The sequence below is a fragment of the Pogona vitticeps genome, chromosome 3, assembly GCF_051106095.1.
Source record: "Pogona vitticeps strain Pit_001003342236 chromosome 3, PviZW2.1, whole genome shotgun sequence".
NCBI lineage: Eukaryota > Metazoa > Chordata > Lepidosauria > Squamata > Agamidae > Pogona > Pogona vitticeps.
Window position 1 is genome coordinate 97,643,589 of NC_135785.1, and position 17,249 is coordinate 97,660,837.

Sequence of the window (17,249 nt, forward strand, 5' to 3'; positions counted from 1 at the left end):
TTCCAAAGAGTAAAAATAATTTTATATGGTTGAAATTTTATTTTTTTTAAAGCATACCTTGGATAAAGTGTGCACACACACATACCTGCATGCTTGGATGCATGCAAAGGGGGCAACTGGAAGCAAAATGTAATTAATATGAACAAATTGTGTTTTACATAAATATACACAAGTAAAACATTATCTTTGCTATACTGTGCTTATTGTTCTGCATTGCAGCTTTTAGTATTTGTACTAGTAGTATTAGCAGCAGAAGATTTTTTTATTAGCTACAGGTTCAGACAACAGGTATACAGATTTGTATTTTTGGACTACACTGCTTAGGGAATTCAATAGTCAAAAACACAAATTTGCATACCTCTAGTTCATAGTACAAGTAATAACCAGCATCCTTTCCCTACTAACCCACTTCAGAGAAGACAGTTGGGAATAAATCTGGCTAGTGTCTGTTCATCAGTTTCCCTCTTTGAGGTCCTCTGAACATCAGTCATTATTGGTTGATGTGCTGTAGCTGCTGCAAGGCAAAAATGTCTGCTCACAGGTTATGGTCAACTCTTTTTCCAGAGACTGAACAGGGGCTTAAATTGCCCATTCAAAGCCAAGCTATGACACTTCCTTACATTACAATAGGGGTAAAAAGGTAAAGGTTCCCCTTGACAATTTTTGTCCAGTCGTGTTCGACTCTAGGGGGCGGTGCTCATCCCCGTTTCCAAGCCATACAGCCAGCGTTTTCTCAGAAGACAATCTTCTGAGGTCACATGGCCAGTGCGACTTAGACACGGAATGCTGTTACCTTCCCAACGAGGTGGTCCCTATTTATTTTCAGTGGTGCCTCGCTTAACGGGCGCCCCGTTTAACGACGAATCTGCATAGCGATTAAGATTTTGCAATCGCTTTTGCGATCACATTGTGATGTTCCCTATGGGGAAAAATCGCTTTGCGATGATCGCGGGGAAGCGATCATCACAAACGCCCCATTTTTGCACAGCTGATCGGCGGGGCTTCGGGATGATCGGGGGGAAGTGCCCCGATCATCCTGAAGCCCCGCAGATCAGCTGGGCAAAAATGCAGGCTTCGGGATGATGGGGGAGCACTTCCCCCCATCATCCCAAAGCCCCGCCGATCAGCTGGGCAAAAATGCAGGCTTTGGGATGATGGGGGGGAAGCGCTTTCCCCATCATCCCGAAGCCCCGCCGATCAGCTGTGCGAAAATGGGGCGTTTGCGATGATCGCACCGAAGCGATCATTGCAACGCCCCCATTTTTGAACAGCTGATCGGCAGTTCCAAAGTGGCCGCCCACTGTTTTGCCTCACTTTAGAGGCACTGAAAATGGCTGCCCCATGGAGAATCTTCGCTTAAGATCAGTTTTTAAGGCCATAGGAACGCATTAAACACGTTTTGATACATTCTATGGGCTTTTCTGCCCCGCATAGCGATGAATCCGCATAGCAACGATTTTTTCGGAATGGATTATCGTCGCTATGTGGGGCACCACTTACTTGCATTTGCATGCTTTCGAACCAGTAGGTTGGTGGGACACACAATAGGGGTAGCTCACAACAATATTTTCCATTTGGAGGGGAAAACACGATCTTCCCTCTGGCGCTGTAAAGATAGCAGGTAAGCTCAGAGGACAAGGGGAAGCCAAATAGGGCTGAGAAGTAATTTTGGGATCCCTGCTAATTGAAGTCTTCACGCTTGGAATCTGTGAGCCCTGGCTACCCTGTAGCAGGGGGGGAGGTGACCTGACATACCCATGGAGTAATTTTCCCCTCATGCTAATGTTTTCCTTCTGGAATGTGGGGTAAAATGTGGGGAGGGCATCCAACTATGTGGGCCTTTTGCCTTAACCTGTTAGTGCAGAAGTTAGCAGTACTGCAATGGATGTGAACTAGAGTAGGCTTGTTGCAATTAATGGAACCTATGTACACAGTTAATTCTACTCATTTTTGTGGATACACTCCATATTGGATTTAGTCCAAAGTACATAATGCTCTTGACTGTAAGGTGTGAGTTAGTATTGACAAGTTGGTCCCAAATGAAGGAAGCACTCTTCACTGGATCACCTGAGACCAGATAGGAGCAACTTTTATGATTCCCCAAATCTTAAGGGACTGCACCGCCCAGACCCTTTCACCACCTGCTATATTGGCTAGGGTGGATGGGAGTCCAGCAATATCACAAGGGCCATAAAGTTATCTTGCCTCACCTTACGTAGTGGCAAGGCCAGCTGGCAGCAACCAGAAATGAGGTTACTCGCAGCATGTCAACTATTGTGTGTCAGCAACAGAAACAGGATGAAACTCAAACTGCTATGGCTCCAAGCACATGTTCTTGCAGAAAGCCAAAATCTAATGGCCTAAGTGGGAGATCTGGATGCTCAAGCAAGGCTGGGCTATGACCAAACCCAGATGAAAGGAGCAGTCAGAGTCTGGAGGACAAAAAGCCCTCTGCTAGAACTGAAGGATGTAGGAGGGAAAGGTCACTAAGCAGGAACACTTCTGTGAGTTAAAAAACATATTCATTCTTCTTTCTTTCTTTTTTTCACAAAAGAGCAAATATTGTTCCTCCTACACATCTGCAAAAGAGCCTGCAAGGAGCAAAGCAGTTTTGCTATATAGATTAGGTCACATTGTGGTTGGATGGTAATGGTGATGGCTGAGCTATAAGGCAAGCAGAGATTAAATGTATTGTTCAGTCATGTGAAGGTGATTTAAGTGAAATGGTGTACCTGATGCATTACTACAAAGTCTACTAGTGTATTAAACGTCTAGGCTGGATCTACTACTGAGACATGCAACTGAATCAAGTACTTAAGATTTTCTGGATTGACTCATTTTGATTAAAAGTGGGGGAATGTATGTGAATATTCTCCCACCACGAGAGAAAAGGTCCTGTAACTAGCAAGCAAATCACAGAAAAGGCTTCAACCTGGACTTTCCCTAACATCATATTTATTGATGTATGTTAAATCCTCGTAATGGGGCAGTGTTCAAACGTGTGTTCCACCACCTGTAGGCTGTAATGATACAGCCCAGGAACAGTTCTACCACACGTAAGAATGATTAGGTTTGGCATTTTTATATAAAGACATTAAGAGAAAACACTGACTTCAGAAAGTAAATTGACACAGAAAACGTTGCATTCAAAATTACAAGAAATTGTAGGAAATCTCTCCATTTTTCATCCATGAGACTCGTTCATAATCAGAAATCATAATTTGATACTACAGTCTCCAAATAATGAATATTCAAATATGATCTGGGCAGCAGTGCTGTAATTAATTCTTAATCCAAAGTGGGATAACTGATTGTTAACATACTATATACACTAATCTGTTTTTCAATTTATAGAAGCAAAAATCACATTCTTTCTCTCAGGAAGTGGACAGTAGTCCATGTTAGCTTATGCCATAATACAGTAAAATTGTTAGTTTTTAGAATGTCACAATATTTCTTTTGCTGCTACATGATTAGCCTTTTGGAAACTATTGAGCTGATGAACATTATGTTTTAAAGTACATTTTGGTCTTATTTGAAATATGAATATTTATGGCTGAGTCAACAAGCAAAACTACACTGATCTTAATCCTGCACATTCTGAGAAATCTAGCTGAGTATTTATGGGTATATGCTCTGAATTCTGTTATTACTAGCAATGGAATGTCATGTTATAGTCTACATTTGGTCTTATGCTACCCATTAATATACAGGTAATAGAATAATTTGATCACGTGTGTATGTCCTTACCCAATTTTTCCTATATCTGCCAGCTCAGAATGTCCTAAAACACTGCATTTCAAACTGAGTTTTTTTTTACATTTTACATTTCCACAGAGTTCTCTCTCTTACTTTCTTTCACTTAATTTAGCTTTAATTTATTCTTTGGAGACAGAAACAGCCAAATGCAAATGTAGATGTTAAAGGACTTGTGGAAAGCCCATTTCTTGAGGTTATTCAGTGTAGTACATTCTGTGTGCTCAGAGAAGTAACTGTAATTTTATGCCACTCTCTACTAATTTGAGTTCTCAATTATTTAAACCCCCTGGAGCAAAACTTCAAAGTTCTATATCAGAGTAACTATATTATACAATATCATTTCCATCTTCTCTTTCCTTTTTCACTGGAATTGATACTCTTCACCCCCAGAAGTGACTGTAGTGAGGGTTGTTTTAAAGTGCATGTTACATACATTTCCCTCCCAAAGATGGAGCTCCACAATGCCAAAAAAAATTGTTGCTTTTCAGATCTGAATCAGAGGATAGTTGGCCCCATTATGATCTTCACACAAACCAAATTTTGTCGCACAAAGCAGAACATGAGCAAACAGATATTAGGCTCTGCTATTAGATCTATTGTGGTGAAAAATAAAACTCAGAAGATGTTGATGTTTCATAAAAATCCTACCCTATTAACAATGTCTCGTGTTTCTTTGTCCTGGAAAATCATATTCTCTCTTTAAATCTTCTCAATGCCTATTAGAGATTGCCTTTTTCCCAATGCCCTCTTCATACAAATCTCCAAGTGCGTGGGAGTCAGATCATGCCTATCTCCACCACCTACTCCTATGCAGACCCCATCTAACTCATACATACAAATTGTGTTAAAAGTGGACCTACATTTGAGACCCAACAGGCATTGGTCCTACTGCTGCAATCTCTGCTCAGTGATTTTGAACAGGAAGGACTGCATGAATATTATAGTCTCTACGTGCGCGCGCGCGCACACACACACACACACACACACACACAGAGAGAGAGAGAGATGGATGTGTGAATCTGTCAGCTTTGGTTTCTCCTGCATTTGGATTTTTTTTCCATCTTATATTCTTGCCATTTTGTGATCTTAGGTCCTCATCTTAAAACTGATCTCAACTATCTGTATGGATTATATTTATTGGGTACAACTATTATCAACATGGATAAAACTCAACAAAGCCTGACTCCCAGCACTGAAAAATACAACCTGCAAAAAGGTCAACGAACTCTACCCAGCCACAAGGACCAGTGATCACTGCACACAAAAGACCAGCCAACGACACCCATCAATCAGAGTGACAGATCATCTCTCCCCCTTATCACAACAGTACACCCACAACAAAAAACACACTGATCACCATAACCACCCAATCTCCTGAAAAGGACAAAAGCTGATCCCACAGCTGTATATAACAATAATCATATCTTTAAATAAAATTACACAATTTAAAGGCTTTTAAACAGATCAATAGTTCAACACTAATAGAAGGCAGCTTTATATAAGTCCGTCATAATTAGCTTCCTCAAAACTGAGAAGGATATGCCTGGTGATCTTCTGCAGAAAGCTTGTTCCAAAGGAAGGAGCCACAACCAAGAAAGCTCAGTTCCCAGCATTCTTTGGCCTCCTTGGGTGTCACAGTTTTAAACATCAAGGACTGTGGGTGGGACAGGTACCTATTTTGTGGAAGAGACATCCCTCCAGGTATTGAGTATAGTAAAATATGCTACTACTCATAATTATTAAATGACGATTTAGGATGTTGGCGGGTTTGGGGGAAGGGATTTTATTTTTTAAAAAATTCACTAGAGCATAATTGCTCAAAGACGGTTTTATGCTAATAAACTAATGGCTACATGAGGAAGAGAACCAAATTGTGTCCCTCCCACATTAATCAAAGTACTGTATATACTTTCTTTAAAAAGAAAATTATTTCAGCACATGAGGCAGAAAAATCCCACAAACACTTCTACACCTTTCTGGTAGCAAAAATGCAATAAAAATATTTAAATCCAGTAACAATTTGCTTCCCTTTCACAATACTCCCCCGCCCTCCTGCCTAAATCGGCCACCACAGCTCCTATTGCCTGGGTGGTTGTGCACCAGGGAACAGATTTAGGTCCACTCCTCTTTTGTTCTTCTGTCAGGTAAATACTTCCTATTGGGGATGCTTTCAGAGTAAAAAGAAAGGTGCTCATTCTTTCTTTCTTTTAAAAAATCCATTTCTATAAATAGGTTTTGGTCCTAATGAAAGACGTTGGTGTCTAACAGAGGAGAGAACTGGCGACTGTGGAACATGTTTTCAAGGAGCATGAGCTGACTTCTTCTTGGCTCCCTGACTTCACTGTGGAAGGCTTACATGGGTAATCATTTACAGCTGTTTTCCTTCTGATTTCCACTCTCAGTGTAAGCACCGGCAATTAGTGTGCAAAGTGACTAGACTTTGGGCTCAGCTAGACAGCTGCTTTGGAAATACATATCCGGAGTTTGTAAGTGTCCCAATTTTGTTTTCTTTCATCACCCCACCCTAAATTTCAAGTGAGCAGTAAACTGTACAGAAAGATATGTGGCAAGGTCTCACACACATGGACAGAGAAAATCTGGCTGGTCATCAGATCTATGTGACACTTGCCCCTTCAAGTCAAACCAGCACACTACCTGCACATGCCGTATTCTGCCAAAAACAATGAACAACCTTGGGGAGGGGGGGGGGAAGCAGAAGATCACACTCAAGAGAAGTCGCTGTTCAGGCCTGGGAAAATTTTGTTTGGAGTGATAGGTCAAATATTGTGCAGGCCAGCCTGCTTAAATTAAACACCTCCGTCATCATCTTCTTTTGTGACTATTTCCATCTGGCTTGTTACTAGAGCTTGGCAAAGCATCAGATATTAAATTGAACCCACAGTCTCATTAAAATATAAATTTCTCGTACTTGAAAGTAAATTTAAGCACACATTTAAATTAACACCCATATCCTGTTCTTTCTTTTCTGGAGCTTAAGGGACCATATATTGATTGACTGCACTGTTAAACCAGGTTTTATTTGGGGATGTGCAATCTGTTAGAAATATGCAGTAAAAGATATATACCGTATTTTTTGCACCATAAGACGCACTTTTTTCCCACAAAACAGGGGGGTGGAAAGTCTGTGCGTCTTATGGAGCGAAGAAAACAGATTATATTTTCCTGTTTTCTTCTCCTAAAAAATTGGTGCATCTTATGGAAAGGTGCGTCTTATGGAGCGAAAAATACGGTAATTAAAGGTGGTATATATTTTAAAAAGATAAAGTTGTTATAAAGATTTTCCACCCTCATCTTTATAGCAATTCAGAGTGGTAGGCTGAGAGAGAACAGTTGGCCTGAAGTCACACAGGGAACCCCATTGCCAAGTGGTGATTTAAACCTGGGCTTCCCCAGTTCAAGTCAACACTCTAGTTCAGGGATGGCGAACCTATGGCACACGCACCACAGCTGGCATGCGAAGCCCTTTCTTCTGGCACGCAAGTGAGCAGCCCACCCACGGACCCTTGTGGAAACAAACCTTTTGAAATGACTGCAGCTGGGATTCCCTCTTTCTCTTCCTGTTCTGGTCCTTTAACTTCCTGTACATCCCCATGATTCCCCCTTTAACTTCCTGTCCGTCCCCATGATTCCCCCTGAAACTGCCATTTCCTGTTCCGGTTCTGGTCTTCTGGGTGGCACGGCAGCCACTGGTTTCTTCCCCACCATCTCATTTTGGGCACTCGAGCCAAAAAAGGTTTGCCTCCACTGCTCTACTCTCTATACCACATTGTTACCCCACCCCACCCCCACTTAGACATGCACACTGAAACCAATGCAAAACAATTATACTTCTGAAGACATTTTCCCTTCCCCCATCTTCCCATATTTTAAATTGAATGTTATCATTTTATCTGGTGAGTGACTGAGAGGATTAAGTCAGTGGGCAGCCTTATACAAATATAGTAGATAAATATATCTGTCAAAGGCTCATTCTCAGCCACAGAACCTCCTAGGAAACCATGTTCCACCCAGCAGTCATAAAGCAAAGTGGATTATTCCGTGCTGAGACTCCAGCATCATGTGTCAAGTTGCACATGTGAATGAGACATTGTAGATCCCACGCAGGACTTTCCTATCAGCTCACGCAGGCTCAGAGATGATAATAATGCTTTGGTGGGGAGTCCGTTCACACATTCACAGACAGACATCATTTACAGATTTTGGTCTCACAAGAGATGAGCAAGAGAGAATGAGGAAGATGGGAACCATGACCACCTAAATGCTCTACTACCTACTCACGAAACCTTTCGTTACTTTGAAAGAGAGAGGTTTCTACATAAGCCTAGGGTCTCATCCATTATCAATACAATGTTTCTCCTAACCTACTAACAACATTGAGCAGCAGAGTGTACTGGTTATTGCAAGATTTACTAAAGCAGTGGGCTGTGTGTGTGTCTTCCCCTTTTTGTTGATGAGCACGTGTTTCGACAAGCTGAATCATCAAGTGAATGAGTCTGGAAATTATTTGAGGTTTTTCTTAAAGACACTTTAAAAAAACACTGTCTGGCCAAGAAAAATAAAATCACTAAAAGCATAAATAGATTCAGATCTTGGAGACACCTACTGCTGGTTTTACATTATATAAACATATAAATATCCTAACAGATCAACCCTAAGCAGGTCTCCTCAGAAATGAGTCTCTCTGTGTTCAGTCAGAGCCAACTTGTAGCTGTTAATGGATTGCTTCTCCCATCAGTTGTAGTTAACACAATGAATGATGAAGTATGATGTTCCCACTGAAAACATCTAGAAAGCTACTACTTGCCCACCAACAACATCTAGTGTGTTGACCTCACTGATATACAAGTTTGTAATCAATGTAAAATTATTGGCTTGATATACATCTGTTTCAGCGTGCTAAATAATCTGTATAGATGCCTCTCTTAAATCACTAAGAGCTAGATATATGCATTCAGATTCAGAAATATTTGGAATTCACTGATAAGTCCATATCCAGATAGTGCTAATCGTTATTCAAATCTGAATTTGATAATTCCAAATATCTGTAATAAGAACTCCTAACATTCAGAGTCTCATTTATTCCTATAGATTAGAAAGCAAAAGGCTAAATTTCTGCTTGCTAGAGGGAAAAGTGAAAGTGAAACTGATTTCTCCAGAATCTTTGAATGATTTCTTGACAAATAAAACGTAAAAACCCTATGGCACCAAGGCTAGTGGTGGCAAATAACTTAGTGTCTCCTAATAGGGGCTGCCATGAATTCCGCAAGGTAGGGGGGATAGGGTGAGAACAAAATCTATAAATGATGCAGGCCTGCTCCAATGAAATCAAGCAACAGGCTCAGACACCAGAATGTATTTTTCACATTGGTTCTTTCCAACTGAAAGGTGGGCATAGCTACTTACAGATATCCTGAGCAGTTTTCTCTGTATCCTTTTCTGAACCCTCAACTTATACAGTGGTGCCTCACTTAATGAGCACACTGTATAACGATGAATTCGCATAGTGATCCCTTTTTTGGGATCGCTAATGCGAACGCATCCCAACCGCCGCAATGGGCAAAACTTGCATTGCGACGCCCGCGGATCAGCTGTTCGGCGGTTTCAAAATGGCCGCCGGACGCCCAAAATGGCCACGCGCAGCGTTTTCACGCCCTGCCCTCACTTACCGAGGGCGCGAAAATGGCTGTGGATGGGGAAAACTTCGCTTAACGGTGAGTACAGAAGCCATTGGAACACATTAAACTAAGTTTAATGCGTTCCAATGGCATTTTCCATCCCGTTTAGCGATGTTTTCTTATAGCAATGGTTAATCCGGAACAGATTAACCTCGCTATGCGGGGCACCACTGTATTTACATTTTTTACATGTCATTGTAAATTATTCACTTAAAAGAGTTAGGAATAAGATTTAGCATTAGTAGATTCATAGATGAATGTCTTACAAATCAACAGGGAAATATTGTATGAGATTTAGACTCCTCTGGGTTATCAGGCAGGAGAATAAGATTTTGTGATACAGACACAGTTAACAGATTTTGTGTCTCCGTATGTACATGAACGATTCTCATTTGAAGGGTTTGTGTTCTGTTGTAGCAGCATCAGATACTGTTCTTCTTTGGCTAGAATCTGCTGGTAGAATGAAACATGGGTGCAGTAGGAAATGTCGGCCCTTGGGGAAGGCTGCAGGAATGCTGCCTGCACCCACTGCAGCAACTTCTACCAAGAGGAGTGGGTGAGGTGGAGGAAAAGGCAGCTTACAACTACTGTTATGACTTCTCCCAAACAAAATTGGACCCCAGCTGCCTTGTTCAGAACTGACACTATGAAAGAGCAGCATACATGTGTTCGTGTCTCTGCCAAGGAGGTGACAGAGAAGCCTCTGGTTCAAGGTGGGACAGATATGAGTTAACCTCAGAGAGGTTCCAGTGACATCTTTGTGCAATCCAGCCAGGGCAGCCACGGCAAGGTGCCAAAAATGATGATGAAGAAGGCACTTTTCTCCCAAAGGGATGATGTGCCACAGAAAGACAAAGGTGGCATTAGTACTCAGACTGACACTGTCAGGTTTGGCAGCAGCAGCGCTGCTGCTTTTGTGGTTGGGAAAGAGAATTATGAAGAGCTCCAGACATTTTCTTCAATATCAATATGATGCAGCCCTATTATATTCAAGGAAGGGTTTAACCCCCCCCAGCCCCCATTCCCAGCAAATCTCTCCTGTGCAAAGCAGCATTGTTGTGGATGGGAAGTCTCCTTGAAGTATATACCCATCTGACATGGGGGAGGAAAATGAGGGGACTCGGGCACTGTTTCAGAAGCAGATAACACTGAAATCACTCCTCCCCCCGCACCCGCTACACTTACTTCCTCTGTTGCTGGAACTAGTAGTGATGACAGGCTAACAATCCCTGTTAGGAACATGCAGTCAAAAACTGGAGCTCCTAAGAAGTCAATAATCTGGAAGCATTTTCAACAGTGTTCATCAGATGCTTGAATGGCTGAGTGCCTGCAGTTCAAGAAGGTGCTCAAGTCTCAGAAGGACCTGGTCTACCTCTACTACATGCTCAGCTACCTGCAGGCTTAGCACAGGACATTGCTGCTGACAAATGGGTACTGTGGGGACAAGTGATTTCCTTCTTGTGATGGGTAGGAGTCATCAGAGGGCAGAAGTTGAGTCACCCAGGAAGCAGGAGGGTAGATGGGCAAATAGCAAGAGGTGGGAGGCCGCAAATGCCAGACTCATATCTCAAGAATAAGTTCCAGGCTAATTTGGAGGAACTTTGAGAGGTGCAAGAGAAGGCCTTCTGCAAATGTAAAAATGCCAGGATCACTTGTTGCATAGCGGAGGTGATAGCCCTGAATGACTAGCCCTTCTCTCTGGTGGAGAACACTAGTTTCCATTGGTTGGTGGCAGAACTGGCACCCCATGACCAATTGTCATCCTGAGCAACTCTTAGCCACAGGGTAGTGCTAGATTTATATTGGGGCATCAGACAACTGTTACAGTAGCAGTTGTCCAGGGCACACATGGTCCATTTTAATAAATGACATCTAGAACAGCCAGGATGAAAAGCATGGCTATTTGTCCCTGATAGGGCACTAGTGGGAGGCGGAGTCATTCAGACATAAAGTAACACACAAGGGCAGGATAAAGGTGAGGCCTGTTGAATGTGTCTGTGATGGAGGACAGCCACACAGCTCACAACATCCAAGAAACTCCGAGGGACATGCAACAGCAGTGGAGTCCAGCTACAGAAAGCCAATGTCTGTTTGTCACAGACAATGGAGCAAATATGGTGGAAGCACTGCAGGCTGGGAAGGTGAAGGGGTGGCAGCATATGGCCCACACTCTTAACCTGATAGTTTGGGGTGTTTTTGAAGGGTATGGAAGACATATTGTGGTGACCTCCTCTGAAGCCCCTATCCCCTCAGGTCTTCACAAGGTTCTCGCCCTTCTTCTTCTTTCTTTGCTGCCACCAGGTATTGCTGCCTCAATACCATTCTCTCAAGGAGACATGTGTACTTTTAAAACTTAACTCATTTATTAGATCAGGGAAGTTAACATCTGATTAATATACAGTAGGTAAATCACAGTTGCTAATCACTTGTATTTGAATCAATCCTACTTTAACTTTAAAACTCTAATAACTCTCTGTTCCATTCTGCATTCTTACAGATCTCTAACTCACTCTTCGTTCACTTTTAAGTTTCACACTGTCTCTCACTACCAGAAACTCTCTCTCAGCCTCCATACACCAGACTTTATATCCAGCCCCTCCCCCCTTGGCTCCACCTTCTGTCCTCTCATTGGCTCCTTCTCCACTGTTCCATTGTGACGGACGGGTGAGGGCAGGGCTGTTCACTACACACCTCCCCCCTTAAAAAGTTATTTCATGGGGTAAAAGCTATGGTCTTTTAATGTTTTAATTAATTGTTTTTATTACATGTTTTGTGAGCCGCCCAGAGTAGACTGTGTCTAAATCGGCGGCATATAAGCTCAATAGATAGATAGATAGATAGATAGATAGATAGATAGATAGATAGATAGATAGATAGATAGATAGATAGATAGATAGATGATAGATAGATAGATAGATAGATAGATAGATAGATAGATAGATAGATAGATAGATAGATAGATAGATAGATAGATAGATAGATAGATAGATAGATAGATAGATAGATAGATAGATAGATAGATAGATAGATAGATAGATAGATAGATAAAATTGAATGGACCTGGAAGGTAACAGGACGTTTTCACCACAATGTCTGTGTCAGTGAGCTTTTGCAGCAGAGGCAAGAAAAATTGAGATTGCCATTGTACCACCTAATTCCGGATGTGGCAACTTGATGGAACTCCACTTTTTACACACTTGAAAGAGTGCTGGAGCAGCAAGAGACTTCCATTGGGGTGTCTGTTCCTCTGGGCAGAGAAGAGTGGGATATCATTGGTCAAGTGGTCAATGCCCTCCGAAGCTTTAAGAGTGCGACTCAGGTCCTTAGTGGGGAGACAGCCATTCTGATCCCAATGTTCCAGGGCTTGGTTAACATGAAGGAAGGCATGAGAGGACAGTCTAGGTGGGTGGGGGTTTCCATAGAGGGAGAACAGTATATTTCTTGCCTGAAATGGTGGTCCTGGCCAGCAAGCTACAGGACCGGCTCCACTATGGGTTCGCTTCCTTGTGGAAGAAGGAATACATTCTAGCAGCCCTTTGGAACCTCCAGAGACATCACCCCAGAGGAAGGACATGGCAGAAAAGGAGCCTGTTTGGGAAGTCTGGCCAAGGTGACAGTAGGACTGCTATTTTGCCCACCACATATTTTGGGGCTGTGAGAGAGTGTCATCTCAAGCAGTGGCCATTTTCAATCCATACTGCTCACACTTGGAACCTGGAGTTGTAGAAAAACTTATTTTCCTTAAGGCCAACTTATTGTTGGGTTTCCCTGAAATCTCCTTTAAATAAGAGAGAATGGCACACTCTCCTCACAGTTCTAGGCATGTCATGCTTCAGTCTGCTGCTGCCCCCTCCTTCTGCTTCTTTCATTCTTCTGCTACTCCAAGATTGTGCTCGCTCACTCAACTGCGCTATGCCCCATGCTGTGGGCACAGTTCCCACCCAACACCACAGGCTATCTACTGCTCCAATCTGCCTGCTATTGCTGCCCAGGGTATTTCCCCACACCCCATTGTGACTTGCTACTAGCATTCCCATTGTTCAGGGTCCAATCAGTATGACCGTTACATTCATTTCCTAATACTGGCTGGCTGGTGGTGTGTACTCTTTGTTTGGCACAATCACTGGGAAGGTGTCAGAGGACACAGGGACATCTTTTTAAAAGGTTTTGCCTGGTTGTGTGTTTTAAAGGGGGAAAATAATGACTGTATAGCATTCATATTGACTGTAATGGAGTTTTGGATATCTGGAAATTCCAAATGTTTAAAATTCCCAATTCCGAATCTGAAGGGCTGTAATTCTGAATCCCAAATTTTGGCGCTAGTGCACATCCCTAATAAGAACAGCTCCTTGCTATAACCCACTGAAATGTGTACCTGCTCTAAAGAATTATCTATCCAAAACCGACAGGTCTTCTTTGAGGAAAGAATTAATTCTCACCAGGTTTCAGTTAATGTCTCTAGTCCTGAATGGCAGACTAGCAAAGTTACCTCGCCAGCTACATCATTGCACTGGAGACGACAAACTCTGTGAGGTTAGTTAGGTGAAGTAAGAGTGACTGTCCCAGGTTACCCAGTAGGTTTCATGAGCCAGTAGGGATTTGAACCTAGGTTTGCTGACTTAGTCTTGTGCACTATCCAGTGTTCCCCACTAAAGTGGTTAAAAACTGTACTGGGATTGCGAATACTGGAGTTAAAGAATCATATCAAAATATCATAGTACTGAAGTAGCAGCCCTAAATTTTTAAATTGCTTTCAGTGACTTGTGTCTAATTTATTTGTTTAAAATATTTTTGCCCCGTCTTTCTCCTTGGAAACGACCAAAGGTGGCTTACAACATTGAAAGACAACAATTAAAGTTTAAAACGATGAGTGGACAACAATGGTTGACAATATTAAAAGACAATATTTAAAGTTAAGAACAATGAATATAAAGAGCCATCTTACATTATTAAAAGGCGATATTAAAGCTAGGAATGATATGTATACAAATATTAAAGAGAGAGAAAAAAATTGTCACTCTGAGAAATGGAAAACCCAAAAATGGAAAACACAATTAACCATTTGGCTACATTCCTATGTTTTAATGCTGTTCGCTTCCTTTACATTCCATTGTGATCACATTTGATTGCAGACTAGAAAAAAACACACAAACCTCGCAACTTGAACATGAACGTGCTGAATTGAAATCTCATATTAAACCTGGAAGCTTGCCAACACACTGATTTCTCCTGTCAACAGTTGAGAATGTCAGCATTAGTTGCAATTACCATGTCCATCTTATGTGACAAGTTTGACATTCTCATGCAGTTACTGAGAATCTATTTAGGATGGCCTCAATATAAGATGGCACTAGATCAGACTAGGGTAGAGATGGGGGCATTGTATTTGTATACCTGACAGAACACCTCCTTCCAATGAGATCTGCCTGACCGATTCTTCTCAGGTGGAACGGTTGAGACCACTGACCCCAAGAGAGGCCCAGAAAGAGAAGACTAGAATCCGGGCCTTCTCGATACTAGGTACTTACCTCTGGAATGATCTCCCACCTGAAATCTGTCTGGTCCCTCCACTGGGAATTTTTAAACAATCTTTGAAGACATGGCTTTTTAGGCAGGCTTTTCTGGACTTGACATCTGAACGTGTTGCACTCTCCAGTGTTTATCTCTGTTCCGCCATCTTGTCTCTTAACCATTTATGTCTATGCCAGTTTTATTTTATGGTGTATATTCTATTTTTGATTTTGATTTGTTTGATTTTGCTTAATTTTGAGTTTATACCCACCACTGATGGTTGTAATTTGACAATGTCTTTATTCTGTGTCTTTGTGTGTGTGTGTGTGTGTGTGTGTGTGTGTGTGTGTGTGTGTGTGTGTGTGTGTGTGTGTGTGTGTGTGTGTGTGTGTGTGTGTGTGTGTGTGTGTGTGTGTGTGTGTGTGTGTAAACCACCTTGAGTGGCCTTGTAGCCAAATGGGCGGTATAGAAATTGAACAAACCAACCAACAAAGCAGCCAACCAACCAACCAACCAACCAACAAATCTTCTTTGAGAGTCAGATTGGGAGAGTGTAACCCTATTGGTCCTCCTGAATCTTGCAGTGGCCTTTGATATTGTCAACCATGGTGTCCTCCTGGATGAGTTGTTTGGGTTGGGGATTGGAGGTATAGCAATATGCTGGATCTAGTCCTTTGTCAACAACTGGTATCAGAGGGTTCAGCTTGGGGAGGTAGTTTCATCCACTGCAATGTGGTGTCCCACAGAGATCAACCATATCATCACTGCTGTTTAACATCTATATAAGGCCGCTGTGAGAAGCCATCTGAAGATATGTAGTACCATGTCATCATTTGTTAATGACACACAACTCTGTATCTCCTTTTCCTCTTCAGCAGGGGAAGCTATACATACCCTGGATCACTGCCTGGCTGCAGTTATGGACTGGATGAGGGCTAACAGGCTGAAACTGAATCCTGACAAGATAGAGATCCTGATGTTGGGAGGGAACCCTGATTAAGTAGGAGGCTGCCTACCTGACCTAGATGGGGTCACACTCACTCTGATGGATCAGGTTCCCAATCTGGACTTGGCCCTCTCAAGAAAGAATCAGATCTTGTCTGTGACTAGGTCTGCCAATCATCTGAGAAACATTGCACACCTTCATCCCTATCTCAATGGGGAGTCCCTAACAATGCTGTTTCATGTGGTGGTAATCTTGAGGGTATACTATTACAATGCTCTTGACAGGGGACCGTCCTTGTAGGTGGTCTAGAAACTGCAGCAAGGGCAAGATGCAGCATCCAGACTGGTGTCAGGACTATCAAAATATGATCATATCTTACCTGTCCCAGTGCATTTGTGCTGGCTGCCAGTACGCTTCCAGGCCAAATTCAAGGTACTTATGCTGACATTTAAAGCCTTAAATTGTTTTGAACCTTGCTACTTGTCTGAGTGCCTCTCCCTCAGAATGACCACTCATCCCTCTTGCATGTTTCAGTCCTGGATGTTACAAGCGGCCACCCCAAGAGAGGCCCGGAAATCAACAAGTAGGAACAAGGTCTTCTCTGTGGTGGCCACCTCATTGTGAAACTCTCTCCCAGTTGAAGTGCAAATGACTCCTTCCTTCTTCTGGTTCAGAAAACAAGTGTAGACATGGCTGTTTACACAGGTCTTTCATGAATTTATCTCAGATTAAAAACATGATGATGATGATGATGATGATGATGATGATGAAGAAGAAGAAGAAGAAGAAGAAGAAGAAGAAGAAGAAGAAGAAGAAGAAGAAGAAGAAGAAGAAGAAGAAGAAGAAGAAGAAGAAGAAGAAGAAGAAGAAGAAGAAGAAGAAGAAGAACTATTGCATCTCCCTTTTGCTGCAATCATTTGTTATCTGGTACTTATAGTAAATATGGGATTGAGTCTCTTCTGTTTGCTGTTTTAAGCTGATGATTATCATTGAATTTTGTTATTGAAATTTATTTATATTAATGGTGTGATGTTATAAGCTGTCTAGAGTATAAGTTTGACCACTAGTTGGGTGTGTTAAAAAAACTAAATAAACAAATAAAAACAAAAGAGACAACCATATAAAAAGAAGCATAGATCAACACTAAATGTGTACAAGGGCTGAACTGATGAATAAGCCTTAGCTTAGCATTTGTGGGAACTAGTGCAAAGTAGACAGTGGGTTGCTTTCAGGATGAGTCATGTTGGCTTGAAGATCATTAAAAGAAAAACAGGAGGGTAGAAACAGCGAGGAGTGCAAGATTCTAGAATTACATATAGGCCCTTTCAGCAAAAATC